The 15,065-nt window shown below is 41.7% G+C and overlaps 1 protein-coding gene across 5 annotated transcripts in view; it reads left to right on the top strand.

Annotated features, from left to right (window-relative positions):
* The window catches only part of kdm2bb (lysine (K)-specific demethylase 2Bb), a 179,125-nt gene that overhangs the window by 3,750 nt on the left and 160,310 nt on the right, over positions 1–15,065 (top strand). For 2 of the 5 annotated variants that reach the window (XM_078421645.1, XM_078421644.1), the window contains exon 2: positions 9,384–9,442. The exons of the other annotated variants lie outside the window; for them this stretch is intronic. The gene's annotated coding sequence lies outside the window, so the exon portion shown is untranslated. The remainder of the gene's footprint in view (positions 1–9,383; positions 9,443–15,065) is intronic. 5 annotated transcript variants of the gene reach the window in all.

Raw genomic sequence — 15,065 nt, 5'->3', positions numbered from 1 at the left:
TCAAAGCCTTTAATGAAGTGCCGCATGGGAGGCTGCTGAGGAAGATGAGAGCCCATGGTATCAAAGGGCAGTTACTAGCATGGATAGCTCATTGTCTGGATGGCAGAAGGCAAAGAGTGGCAATAAAGGCGGCTTTTTCTGGTTGGCTGTCAGTGACTTGTGGAGTTCCGCAGGGATCGGTGCTGGGGCCGCTGCTCTTCACATTGCATATTAATGATTTGGATTAGGGGATTGAAGGCTTTATGGCAAAGTTTGCGGATGATATGGAAATAGGTGGAGGGGCAGGTAGTGTAGAGAAAGCAGGGACTCTGCAGAAGGACTTGGACAGGTTGGGAGAGTGGGCAGAGAAGTGACAGATGGAACATAGTGGAGCAAGGTGTGGAGTCATGCATTATCGTAGTAGGAATAAAAGCGTAGACTTTTTTAAATGGGGAGAGAATCCAGAAATTTGAGGTGCAAAGGGACTTGGGAGTGATGGTGCAGGATTCCCAAAAAAGTTCATCTGCAAGTCGAATCGGTAGTAAAGAAAGCAAACGCAAAGCTAGCATTTATTTTGAGAGGCCTTGTATACAAAAACAGTGATGAAATGCTGAGGGTCTATAAGGCACTGGTCAGGCCGCAATTAGAATATTGTGAGCAATTTAGGGCACCATATCTGAAGAAGGATGCGCTGGCTCTGGAGAGGGTCCAGAGGAGGTTTCCAAGAATGGTCCCAGGAATGAGTAGGTTAACATATGATGAGCGTTTGACAGCACTGGGGCTGTACTCGCTGGAATTTAGAAGAATGAGGGGGGAACCTCATTGAAACGTACAGAATAGTGAAAGGCGTGGATAGAGTGGATGTGGAGAGGATGTTTCCACTAGCGAGAGAGTCTAGGACTAGAGGTCATAGCATCAGAATTAAAGGACGTTCTTTTAGGAAGGAGATGTGGAGGAATTTCTTTAGGCAGAGTGGTGAATCTGTGGAATTCTTTGCCACAGAAGGCTGTGGAGGCCAAGACAGTGGATATTTTTAAGGCAGAGATAGATTCTTGATTAGTCTAGGTGTCAGAGGTTATGGGGAGAAGGCAGGAGAATGCCATTAAGAGGGAGACGTAGACCTGCCATAATTGAATGGCAGAATAGACTTGATGGGCATTCTCTGCCACAGAAGGCAGTGGAGGCCAATTCACTAGATGTTTTCAAGAGAGTTAGATTTAACTCTTAAGGCTAAAGGAATCAAGGGATATGGGGAAAAAGCAGGAACGGGGTATTGGTTTTGGATGATCAGCCATGATCATATTAAATTGCGGTGCTGGCTCAAAGGACCGAATGGCCTACTCCTGCACCCATTTTCTATGTTTCTATGATTGGCCTACTTCTGCTCCTGTCACTTATGATCTTATGAGTGAGTAATGTTTTAGATTAGGGAAAACAATTGATAATTATCTGAATACATGTTCCTCGCAAGGATTGTTGCCACTTTTGCATTTTGGTGATGGGAAGGAAAAAAAGATAGAGGCTGAAAGATATTTTTATCTTGATATAACCTAGATATTAAGAAATATTCAAGTAGTCAGGAGAGTGTCAAAATGCTCTCTGCTTTGTTGTTCAGAATAAATTCATTGCTTGTGAGAAATTAATATATGTGGGAGAAAATAACTGAATTGTACTTAGGTTTTCTTTTCTGTCTGGCTTGATTAGTGAAGTATTTCAGTCTGAATTAGAATCAGTGCTTACTTGTAGGCGAGGACGGATTACACTGGGGATCAAGTTTGAAAGGTGCTTCAGTACATGCGTGAAAACATTTGTTCTCTTTGCTATTGACTTTAACGTCCCTAACTTTTCATCCTATTGCAATCTAAAGGAAAGTGGTTGTCAGGTGAATTAACAACCGTATATTACCTCAATGTGGTTGCGTGGTGAGCGTATCAGGGAGACTCGATGGGTTTATGAGAAATAAATGCGATTGTCCCGAGAATCATCAGAGACTCACTGGGCCAAATGGTCTCCTGCAGTGTCGTATATAATATGATAAATATATGAATGTGTTGTGCCCTGTTTATGGTGTTGAAAAACTTTCAACTAGTTTACCCCCAATTTGGTATTTAAATGGGTTCAAGTTAAAGGAAAAATACTGTTGGGTAAAAATCACATGTTAAAGATGCACAATCAATATAATGTAGCAAGCAAACAATATGGTGATTGCTGAGACAGAGACTTGCATATATGTAGTACTTCCCAAACCACTTTGAAGTAGCTTGCATTTTGTACAGTATTCTTAAAATGTAATAGAGACACGTGGCTGCAGATGCTGGAATATGCACCAAGAAACAAGCTGCTGGAAGAACTTGGCAGGTCTGGCAGCATCAATGGAGGGAAGTGGATAGTTGACATTTTGGGTCAAGACTCAGTTTTAGATGAAAGGTCGTGACCAGAACATGTCGATTGTCCCCATTTCTCTCCACAGATGCTGCTTGATTTGTTGCATTTCTCCAGCAGCTCGTATTTTGCTCTTGACATTAAGTTACTGTTGTGCTAATAGACAATAGGTGCAGGAGTAGGCCATTTGGCCCTTCGTGCCAGCACCACCATTCAATGTGATCATGGCTGATCATTCTCAATCAGTACCCTGTTCCTGCCTTCTCCACATACCTCCTGATTCCGCTATCCTTAAGAGCTCTATCTAGCTCTCTCTTGAATGCATTCAGAGAACTGGCCTCCACTGCCTTCTGAGGCAGAGAATTCCACAGATTTACAACTCTCTGACTGAAAAAGTTTTTCCTCATCTCCGTTCTAAATGGCCTACCCCTTATTCTAAAACTGTGGCCCCTGGTTCTGGACTCCCCCAACATTGGGAACATGTTTCCTGCCTCTAACATGTCCAACCCCTTAATAATCTTATATGTTTCGATAAGATTTCAGAAATATGGCAACCAATCGTGTAGAGCAAATTCTACAAACAGGATTGTACTGAACAAGTAGTCTGAATTGGTAATGTTGACTAGTCATGGGGAATAAATCCTTTGCTTTTCTTTGCAATATTTAAGGGAGGCACTGTTGCACAGCTGGTAGAGCCTTTGCCTTATAGCTCCAGGGACCCAGATTTGATCCTAATCTTGGGTACTCTGCGTGGAGATTACATGTTCTTCCTGTGACTGCGTGGTTTTCTTCCAGGTGTTCTGGTTTCCTCCCAAATCCCAATGATGCACAGGTTTATAGGTTAACTGTTCTCCGTAAATTGCTTTTAGTGTGTAGGGATTGGATGAGAAACATAGAATTTGCGTGAATGGGTGATCAATGGTCGGCATGGACTGTGTTCTGAAGAGACTGTTTCCAAGGTGTATCTCTCAATTAATCAATGTCCATCTGAGAAGGCAGGCAAGACCCGGTTTTACCACAAGACACCATTTCCAACACTGTTACATTTCCTCTATAAAAAACTAGAGTGTCATATTACATTTTGTGCACCAATTACAGAAAACAAAGAGGCATTGGAAAGTTACTGAGACTTTTATTCATGCAGATGTTCATCTACATCTCCATGTCAATGTGGTTCATGTAGAATGATGAAATATAACTATGCCACAGACACTCATTTTCCATGAAGGAGATAATGTAAAGTCATCCTTGTCAGATGATTAAACCTCACAGCAGTTAGTATTCATGTGGAAGTACAAGAGGAGGAATTGAGGGAACGTAAAGCAGCATTGAATCCAGATTGCGACACAAATTGCTGGAACAACTCAGCAGGTCAGACAGAATCTCTGGAGAACATGGATAGGCGATGTTTCAGGATGACTCCCTTCTTTGGACTGATTATGGAGGTGGGGGGAAAAAAGCTGGAAGAGATGAGGGGCAGAACAAATCCTGGCAGGTAATAGGTTTATACAGGTGAGGAGGATTTTTTGATAGGAAGATAGTTGGGTAAAGGGCAGACATGGAAAGATAGAAGGTGTGAGACAAAAAGGTTGAAGAGTTGTGAATTGTGAAGCTAAAGGAATAAAAATTATCCACTGCTGTTTAGAAATAATTGATTATGAGGACAATTTATTTTGGAGTGCAGTTTGATTTAAACTTTCCTTGCAAAGAATTCTCACTTCCAAAAGAGGTCACAATGTGAACAGTTCAATTGAGTTGAAGAATTGTTGAGATGGAGGTGGTTACTCAAATAGAAAGGGGAGGGCACAGGGGAATTTGAAAGCCAGGATAAGAATTTTAACATTGAGCTGTAATTGGGAGCCAAATGAGTGTTGTGATGATGGTTGATGGTGTGGCCTAGCATGAGGAGAGCAGTTTTACACTTACCCAATTTTATCGAGGGCGGGGAGACTACATTGAAATTCAAGATTGCATTGAAATTCAAGATTGCATTGAAATTGTCAAATCTGGAAGTACCAGGCACGAAGGGGCACTTCAATAGTAGATGTGCTGAGGTAGGATCAGAGTCTGGCAATGTGGCCGAAGTGGCAATTGAGAATGGTAATCATGGTGCAATATCGAAGAGATCCCCCTCCCCTCCCCCCACTCACCATCAACAACACCATGGTCACATCTGTGGAGTCATTTAAGTTCCTTGGAACCATCATCTCCAGGGACCTTAAATGGAGGGCCACCATCGACTCCACAGTCAAAAAGGCCCAACAGAGGATGTACTTCCTGTGGTAACTGAGGAAACACAATCTGCCACAGTCAATGATGGTCCAATTCTATACTGCTATCATTGAGTCCATCCTCACCTTCTCCCTCATGGTCTGGTTTGGCTCAGCCACCAAGTACGACATCTGGAGGCTGCAACGGATCGTTCGCACAGCTGAGAAGGTTGTTGGCTGCAACCTTTCCCCCATTGACGAACTGTACACTGCAAGGGCCAGGAAGCGAGCGGGCAAGATCATCTCTGACCCCTCTCACCCTGGCCACAAACTCTTTGAAGCACTTCCCTCTGGAAGGTGACTCCGGACTGTCAAAGCAGCCACAGCCAGACATAAAAACAGCTTTTTTTTCCACGAGTGATAGTTCTACTCAATAGCCAAAGTCTGTAGTCCCTTTTTTGCTCTGGTTTATTTTAGACAATAGACAATGGACAATAGACAATAGGTGCAGGAGTAGGCCATTCAGCCCTTCAAGCCAGCACCGCCATTCAATGCGATCATGGCTGATCACTCTCAATCAGTACCCCGTTCCTGCCTTCTCCCCATACCCCCTCACTCCGCTATCCTTAAGAGCTCTATCCAGCTCTCTCTTGAAAGCATCCAACAAACTGGCCTCCACTGCCTTCTGAGGCAGAGAATTCCACACCTTCACCACTCTCTGACTGAAAAAGTTCTTCCTCATCTCCGTCTAAATGGCCTACCCCTTATTCTTAAACTGTGGCCCCTTGTTCTGGACTCCCCCAACATTGGGAACATGTTTCCTGCCTCTAATGTGTCCAATCCCCTAATTATCTTATATGTTTCAATAAGATCCCCCCTCATCCTTCTAAATTCCAGTGTATACAAGCCCAATCGCTCCAGCCTTTCAACATACGACAGTCCCGCCATTCCGGGAATTAACCTAGTGAACCTACGCTGCACGCCCTCCATAGCAAGAATATCCTTCCTCAAATTTGGAGACCAAAACTGCACACAGTACTCCAGGTGCGGTCTCACCAGGGCCCGGTACAACTGTAGAAGGACCTCTTTGCTCCTATACTCAACTCCTCTTGTTATGAAGGCCAACATTCCATTGGCTTTCTTCACTGCCTGCTGTACCTGCATGCTTCCTTTCATTGACTGATGCACTAGGACACCCAGATCTCGTTGAACTCCCCCTCCTCCTAACTTGACACCATTCAGATAATAATCTGCCTTTCTATTCTTACTTCCAAAGTGAATAACCTCACACTTATCTACCGCCCACTCACACAACCTGTCCAAGTCACCCTGCAGCCTTATTGCATCTTCCTCACAATTCACACTACCCCCCAGCTTAGTATCATCTGCAAATTTGCTAATGGTACTTTTAATCCCTTCGTCTAAGTCATTAATGTATATCGTAAATAGCTGGGGTCCCAGCACCGAACCTTGCGGTACCCCACTGGTCACTGCCTGCCATTCCGAAAGGGACCCATATATCCCCACTCTTTGCTTTCTGTCTGTCAACCAATTTTCTATCCATGTCAGTACCCTACCCCCAATACCATGTGCCCTAATTTTGCCCACTAATCTCCTATGTGGGACCTTGTCGAAGGCTTTCTGAAAGTCGAGGTACACCGCATCCACTGACTCTCCCCTGTCAATTTTCCTAGTTACATCCTCAAAAAATTCCAGTAGATTTGTCAAGCATGATTTCTCCTTCGTAAATCCATGCTGACTCGGAATGATCCTGTTACTGCTATCCAAATGCTCAGCAATTTCGTCTTTTATAATTGACTCCAGCATCTTCCCCACCACTGATGTCAGACTAACTGGTCTATAATTACCCGTTTTCTCTCGCCCTCCTTTCTTAAAAAGTGGGATAACATTTGCTATCCTCCAATCCACAGGAACTGATCCTGAATCTATAGAACATTGAAAAATGATCTCCAATGCTTCCACTATTTCTAGAGCCACCTCCTTAAGTACCCTGGGATGCAGACCATCAGGCCCTGGGGATTTATCAGCCTTCAGTCCAATCAGTCTACCCAAAACCATTTCCTGCCTAATGTGGATTTCCTTCAGTTCCTCCATCACCCTAGGTTCTCCGGCCCCTAGAACATTTGGGAGATTGTGTGTATCTTCCTCAGTGAAGACAGATCCAAAGTAACGGTTTAACTCGTCTGCCATTTCTTTGTTCCCCATAATAAATTCCCCTGCTTCTGTCTTCAAGGGACCCACATTTGCCTTGACTATTTTTTTCCTCTTCACGTACCTAAAAAAACTTTTGCTATCCTCCTTTATATTATTGGCTAGTTTACCCTCGTACCTCATCTTTTCTCCCCGTATTGCCTTTTTAGTTAACTTTTGTTGCTCTTTAAAAGAGTCCCAATCCTCTGTCTTCCCACTCTTCTTTGCTATGTTATACTTCCTCTCCTTAATTTTTATGCTGTCCTTGACTTCCCTTGTCAGCCACAGGTGTCTCTTACTCCCCTTAGAGTCTTTCCGCCTCTTTGGGATAAATTGATCCTGCAACCTCTGCATTATTCCCAGGAATACCTGCCATTGCTGTTCTACCGTCTTCCCTGCTAGGGCCTCCTTCCAGTCAATTTTGGCCAGCTCCTGCCTCATGCCTCTGTAATCCCCTTTGCTATACTGTAATACTGACACTTCCGATTTTCCCTTCTGCCTTTCCATTTGCAGAGTAAAACTTATCATGTTGTGATCACTGCCTCCTAATGGCTCTTTTACCTCTAGTCCCCTTATCAGATCAGGATCATTACACAACACTAAATCCAGAATTGCCTTCTCCCTGGTAGGCTCCAGTACAAGCTGTTCTAAGAATCCATCTCGAAGGCACTCTACAAACTCTCTTTCCTGGGGCCCATTTCCAACCTGATTTTCCCAGTCTACCTGCATGTTGAAATCTCCCATAACCACCGTAGCATTACATTTGTGACACGCCAATTTTATCTCCTGATTCAACTTGCACCCTATGTCAAGGCTACTGTTTGGGGGCCTATAGATAACTCCCATTAGGGTCTTTTTACCCTTACAATTCCTCATTTCTATCCATACTGATTCAACATCTCCTGATTCTATGTCACCCCTTGCAAGGGAATGAATATCATTCCTTACCAGCAGAGCAACCCCACCCCCTCTGCCCACCTGTCTGTCTTTTCTATACGTTGTGTACCCCTGAATATTCAGTTCCACATGTTTAGACCGTAATGGTGTATCCTTATTGTTTTGAGGTACAATATGCTTTATTCTTAATTGTTAACTGTATGTTTGTGTTGTCATTTGTGAGCGGAGCACCAAGGCACATTCCTTGTATATGCATACTTGGCCAATAAACTTATTCATTCATTCATTCATTCATTCAGAAGTGCAACATCAGGAATGTGAGCTGTCTGGTTGAGCCGTGATACCAAGGCATGAAGTCACAGTCCAGTGAACTGGGTTTGTGATGGAGATAACAGGCTTTGAGTTGGAGGAATTTCATGTTCATTTAACTTTGGTTGTCAAGCAAGAAGTGATTTAGATTAAGTGCAGGGTTTGTATGAGATGGTGGTGATGGTAACTCTGTGTTGTCAGTCAACATCAACAGCATAATGTGTTTACATATAATGTAATTGAGGGGCTAACTAAGTGTGATATAGTAGAGGGTACACAGCCAGACACTTATGGATTACCAGAGATGCCAAGAGAACCAGAAAGAGAAGCCCATTACGCGTGATTCTGTAAATGTCAATGGAAGCTGGCAAAGTAGACAAACTGGATAACGGGAGAGTCATTGAAAGAATTTGATCTGGTGAACACTTTCTAGTTTCACCTTATGTAATAAGGCAAATCGGGGTGATTATTACTGTAGGTTGATCAGGAAGTAAAGTAAGAACTTGCATTGCCACAACACCTTGTGCATCTTCATTACATGCACGTTTTCAACAACCAATGAGGTAGCGTGCTGTAAGCAAACATTGGAGCCTTCTCTACAGGGCTACTTGAGCTGCTGAGTGTGTTTATTTTCTTTTTTTCCCCCTCTGTTCACTCCATCAGTTTTACAAAGCAGAACACACAAGGAACTCCATGAGTTGAGCAACATTTTGTGGGGGGTGGAAAGGAGTTTCGCTGTTTCGGGTGGAGGTCCTGTATCAGGGCAGGTATTCTGTAAATATTCATCAACATATAAAATATCCTCAATCTTCTAAGAAAGTGGAGGCATTAATGAGGTTTCTTTGTGATTGTAACAATGTGCTGGGCCCAGGACAGATTTTTAGAAAAACACAGGAACTAGTTGACTCTCTTCACCACCAACTCATCAATGATGACAGGTTCATGGATCCTACATTTTCCCTTCCTGAAGTCAACAATTAGATCCCATTGAGAGAACGATTGTTATTCTGCCACCATTCATTCAGACTATCAATCTTCCTCCTGTACTCTAACTCATTGTTACCCATTATTTGTCCAACAATGTTGGTATTGGTGGTGAATTTAAAGATGATGTTGGATCTGTGACTGGTTACAGTCATGGATATAGAGTGAGTAGAGCAGGAGACTGAGCACAAACCTTGAGGTGTCCCTGTGCTGATGGTCATTGAAGTGGAAGTGTTGTTGCCAATTTGTACTGATTAAGTTTGCTGATGAGGAAGTCAAGAATCCAATTATATAGAGACGAGTAAAGACCCAGTTACCTGAGTTTGAGGATAAGTTTAGAGGGGATGATAACATTGAATGATCTGTAGTTGATGAACAACAGCGTTGATGTATGTGTTCTTATTGTTCAAGGGGTCCAGTGCAGAATGGAGAGCCAGTGCGATTGCATCCACTGTTGATCTGTTGTGACGGTAAGTGAATTGTAATTGGTCCAGGTCCTTACCAAGGCAGGAGTTGATATGCGTCATAACCAAATTCAATAAGGTAACCTCTCATTCTTCAAACTCCAATGGAAGATTGTTCAACCATTCCCCGTAATGGCCCCAATTGGTATTGATTCCATTGAAGCCTTTTCCTATCTACTCTTTTTGAACCTTATATTTCACAAATTATTTTGTATTAATTAGTTTTAAAATAATTAGCTGCTTTAAGCAATTTGGATTGGTGCTTCAGTGACTTTCTAATCTGTTTTGTCAAAAAGCACTTGGCCTAAACTCTGAAAATTGTTTTACAGCTACACATTTTACAGAATACATTTTTCACCACTGCCTGGAGGAACAAGTATTTTCACAAGCATGTTTTTCCCTCTCCTGATAGCCCAGTTAAGTTCTAAGCAGCAGAACCACACAGATGTTAAGTTACATTTCTGAAATCACCAAATACATTGCTTGTGGCAAATGTAGATTAGGAACGGCAAATTACCAGACTATTGCTTCTCTTGATTTGAGGTTTGAAATACATATTTTGAGTTGGTAAAGAAACAGTGGGCTCAATAATGGAGTCTTCATGTGGCAATATGGTTGAAAACAAGTTATGGGACAGTTGTGCCATAGATTAGTTCATATTCCATTGAGGAACAATTAGATATCTTTAATATTTTGTCATATATAATTTAGGAAACATTGCAGTGAGACACAAAGTGCTGGAGTAACTCAGTGAGACAAGCAGCATCTCTGGAGGACAAGGATAGGCTATTTTTCATTTTGAGAAGAGACACAAAAAGCTGGAGTTTACTCAGCGGATCAGACAGCATCTCTGGAGAAAAGGAATGTTACGTTTCGGTCGAGACCCTTCTTCAGGCTAAATGTAGTTTGGGGGGGGGGGGTGAAAGCTGGAAAAGAGATGAGGGGTGGATCAGAGGCTGGCTCTGGTAAGTAATAGATGTCCCAAACAAAAATGTTGCCAATCCATGTCTTCTGGTGATGCTTCCTGACCCAGAGTTACTCCAATGCTTTGTATTTTACTCAAGATTCCAGCATTTGCAGTTCCTTGTGTCTACATTGCTGGTATTGCGGTCTTGTCAATTCGTAAAGCCTCTATAAAATTGGGTGCACCCGTGCTATAAAATTGGGTGCACAGTTTCAGATGGGGGCATGTAATAGGTTTATCATTGTGTTGAAAATGAATATGTAATTCACAGTGAAATATCCTGCGGTACCAACGAATTTCATTGAGATAATTTTCCCCTCTTCTGGAAGGCATTTTGCCCAGGAATTTATAAGCTTTTGTTTTAAGGAATAAAGAAAGTTTCCTTTAATACAAAAGAAACTGTAGCTGCTGGAATCTTGAGCAAAACACAAACTGCTGGATGAACTCTGTGGATCAGGCAGCATCTGCAGAGGGAATGAAGAGACGATGTTTCAGGTTGGGGACCCTTCTTCAGACTGAAGATTGGAGTCAGAAATTGCCAACTGTCCATTCCCGCCATGATGCTGCCTGACACACTCAGTTCTTCCAACATTTGTGTTTTGCTAAAGTTTTCATGGTTACTGAGTTTTGAGTTCGATAGAAAATTATTAGCCCTACTTTTGGACTGAACAACAGAATATTAGGTTCTTGACTTGCTTAAGACCAAAATTACAAAACTGATAATCTTTTTGAAGCCAATTCGATTCACTGGCACATTTTTTAAAAGTAATTAGGGAGAGATTTGAGCATTGATCTAACAATTATCCTAAATTATCTTTTGATTTTTTTCTTTGATGTATGAACAATTTTGCATACATCATTTAAAAAAATGCAACGTGATAGCGATGCAAAATTGATATTTACCAGTGTGTAGAAAGAAACTGCAGCTGCTGGTATATACCGAAGATAGACACCAAGTGCTGGAGTAATTCAGCGGGTCGGCAGCATCTCTGGAAAAAAAGGATGGGCGATGTTTCACGTCGGGACCCTTTAGAAGGATCTATCTTTGATATTTACCAGTGTTTATTAAGGGATAAATATTGGCCAGACTCCCCTGCTATGTTTTTATTAGCAACATGGAATTCTTTGCGTCCATCTAAACAGGCAGATGCAATTTCCATTTAATATTTCAGCTGAAGATGACATCTCCAAAAGTGCAATTCTCCCTCCATCCTGCACTGTTAACTCTCTGCAGTGGGATTTGAATCCACGGCCTCTTAGGTATGAGACCTACTACTGACTGAGGATGAAGTTCTCGCAGAAAGGAATTTACCCGCCTTTGTCTGAAAGACCCTCTGAAGTTAAGAGTCACACAGAAATACAGCAAGGAAACAAGTCCTTCAGCCCAACGAGTTTTATGCTGTCCTCCAACCATCCATTTACACTAATCCTATTTTTTAGTTTCTCCACTTTCTCATCAATTCCTCTCAGGGACAATTTATAGGGGCCAATTAAACTACCAATCCTGACATCTTTGGGATGTGGGAAGAAATGGGTGGAACCCCTGTGGTCCCAGGGAGAGTGTGCAGACTCCACACATACAGCACCCAGGGTCAGGATCTCTGGCACTGCGAGGCTTTCCTAACAGTACCACTGTGCTGCCCGATTGGTCAGCTTTAAATTTGTGAATGATTTTCTTTCTGCATACTTCAGAAACTTTCAGTCTTTCTTTTTCAGCTGGCCAACTCAATAAAGATTCGACTTCTGAGCCCATCCTAAAGCTCTTAATTCCAGGGACTACGGCTGTTAAACTGGTGAAAATTTTCTAATTGTACTGTAAATGTCTGTTAATGGAATGGACCAAAACAGGCCTAATGTTTATCAGGGTTTTTCTTAAGGAATCTGAATTGGTGCTTCATTGGATTTCCAAATCTGCTTTTCTTTTCAAAAATCAACTGGCATAATTTTTTTAACTGAATTTAATTTACTAACAATCTGATGGAAGTTACAATGAAATCCTTCAACCATAATGTGCCAATTAGGCCAAAGTATATCATTGGCTACTTCTGGAGAGCTTTAAACTAAGCATGAAGAAAACTGGTATTTTCAAAAGCCGTACCTAAAAGAAATTGGTTTCAGTCTATTCCTTTAGCACATATGTTGTCCGGATGTGCAAAGTTTGAGCATGGACTGATTCATTATTCAGTTGCCTTATGGACATATCATCAGATGGTGCTGAATCTGTCTGTTACTCTCCACGTTGAAGTTTAATCCTCAGCTGAGGCAATAGTAGCTGCTTCTCCATCATCTTAAACAATTTGCTCTTTTGGCATGCATCATGAGTAGGCCAGGATCTAGGTACTTGGTTCAACTTGGACAATCCAGAAATTTCTCTGCTTAGTCTTTTGAATAAGACAATGGAAGTATTCCAAGTGAATTGTCCTACAGTTATTTGTCCCCCAAAATAACTCGGAAGAGTTCACTAAAAGATCCTCGCATCAGTCTGAAGAAGGGTCTCGACCCGAAAAGTCACACATTCCTTCACTCCTGAGATCCTGCCTGACCCGCTGAGTTACTCCAGCATTTTGTGATACCTTCGATTTATACCAGCATCTGCAGTTATTTTCCTACTCACTCACTAAAAAATCTGTACCCTTCCATAGATATTACTTGAGATATTAAATGAAAGTTACATCTGCCTGTTCAGATGGACGCAGAAATTCCATTGTTATTAAAATCATATCAGGGGAGTTCTGATACTCAGGGGAATGTTACTCCAAGACTACCAACATTCAATATACAGTGGAGTGTTACTCCAAGACTACCAATATTCTGAAATGTTCTGGCAAACTGCTCAGGCAAATTTTGTAGATGGACAGTCACCTATTCCTTTTGTCTAGAGATGCTGCCTGACCTGTTGAGTTACTCCAACATTTTGTGTTTATCTTTGGGATATACAGTGGCCTTCTCTTTGATATTCACATTGCATGAACCAATAAGTAAACCATAACATGACCTTGATTTTGTACATTGTGTTTAAAGCCATGGATTCTGATTGCTTTTATTCCAGTAACTTTGTCACATATGGTCCTGAATGTACTGTTATTGAAAATGCTTCTTAAATGTTTATGTGGGACAGCCAAAACGTTTTGAGAGATCTTGGCTAGAGAGGTTTTTCTGTGCTTTTTTTTTTCCTAATAAGAAGGATTTAGTTTAGTTTAGAGATACAGCGTGGAAATAGGCTCCTCGGTCCACTGAATCCATGCCGACCATCAATCACCCTACACTAGTTCTATCTTACACACTAAGGTCAATTTACAGAAGCCAATTAACAGAAACCTGCGGGATTATGAATGTGGGAGGAAACTGGAGAAAAGCCACATGGTCACAGTGAGAGTGCACAAATTCTGTACAGGCACATGTAGTCAGGATCGAACCTGGGTCTCTGGCGATGTAAGGCAGAAACTCTACCATTGCACCACTGTGCCTTGTTTCATAAGGTCTGGACAAAAGTGGCAGCAATAATCCATAGAAACATAGAAAATAGGTGCAGGAGTAGGCCATTCGGCCCTTCGAGCCTGCACCGCCATTCAATATGATCATGGCTGATCATCCAGCTCAGTAACCTGTACCTGCCTTCTCTCCATACCCCCTGATCCCTTTAGCAAAAAGGGCCACATCTAACTCCCTCTTAAATATAGCCAATGAACTGGCCTCAACTACCTTCTGTGTCCAGTGGAAGCTTGTTTTGTTGAAGTTGTGTTTTGTATTCTCTAGAAATTGATTTATGTTAATAGTTTAAGGATCTGTTTGGGCAAAGCAAACTCATCCTCACATTGAGCATTGTGGGACATGGAAGAGCTAGGTTCACCCCTGCCCACAAACATCTTACCACTATCTGGGAAAGGGCTTAATCTTAAAATTTAGATTTCTGTTTTGGAAAAAATGTGCTTCAACACATGCCATGAAGAGCCTTTAAAGACTGAGAACAACAACTGATTCATTTTGTGATGTCCAGTTTGTCATTCAGAAAAATGAAAAGAATTACAAGTTTAACATTCCTTTAAATTGCATAATGCACCGTGGTAGTGTGACTGTCTCTACCGGGTATCATCAAGTGGGTGTCTTACTCATCGTAGAAGGATGGACAAACATGTATTTTCACCCACCATTTCCAATGGTATTTCTGTTTGGAGCTGGAGATTGTTTGTAAAATGTATAACTTATTGGAGAAAAGGATAACATATCACTGAGTAGGGAAATTGATGCAATGAAATGATCCATCAAGAGTCTTGGGCTCTTATTTAAAACATACACTGCCTTCACACTTTATGGCTGGGGAGGCAGAATTTTCAGTCCAGCGGTGACATGAAACAAGCGGACATTTATCCTGAAAAGAGTAGTGACATGCTAAGAATAGGTTTGCAGGCTGTAAAATTAATTGAGGACTTCAGAAATATAACTTGCTGTTTTCAATGAGGACTTTGTTGTGAAAAGTTAAAATGACTGCTGTCGTTTATCAACAGAGAGAAACCTCAAGTTATTGCCATTCCTTTCACAGCTGAATTAATTACTGTAAATCAGATGATCATAGGTTACCAATATTAAGATAATTTCTTCCTGGGAATTAAGTAAGGCATGGAGGGAGAGAACATGTTGTTTATACTTAATTGTTTTGTACAATCA

Source organism: Rhinoraja longicauda, chromosome 25 (assembly GCF_053455715.1).
Source record: "Rhinoraja longicauda isolate Sanriku21f chromosome 25, sRhiLon1.1, whole genome shotgun sequence".
NCBI classification, from domain to species: domain Eukaryota; kingdom Metazoa; phylum Chordata; class Chondrichthyes; order Rajiformes; family Arhynchobatidae; genus Rhinoraja; species Rhinoraja longicauda.
The sequence above is the reverse complement of the archived record's forward strand: the minus strand, read 5'-3'. Positions and strand labels throughout refer to the sequence as shown.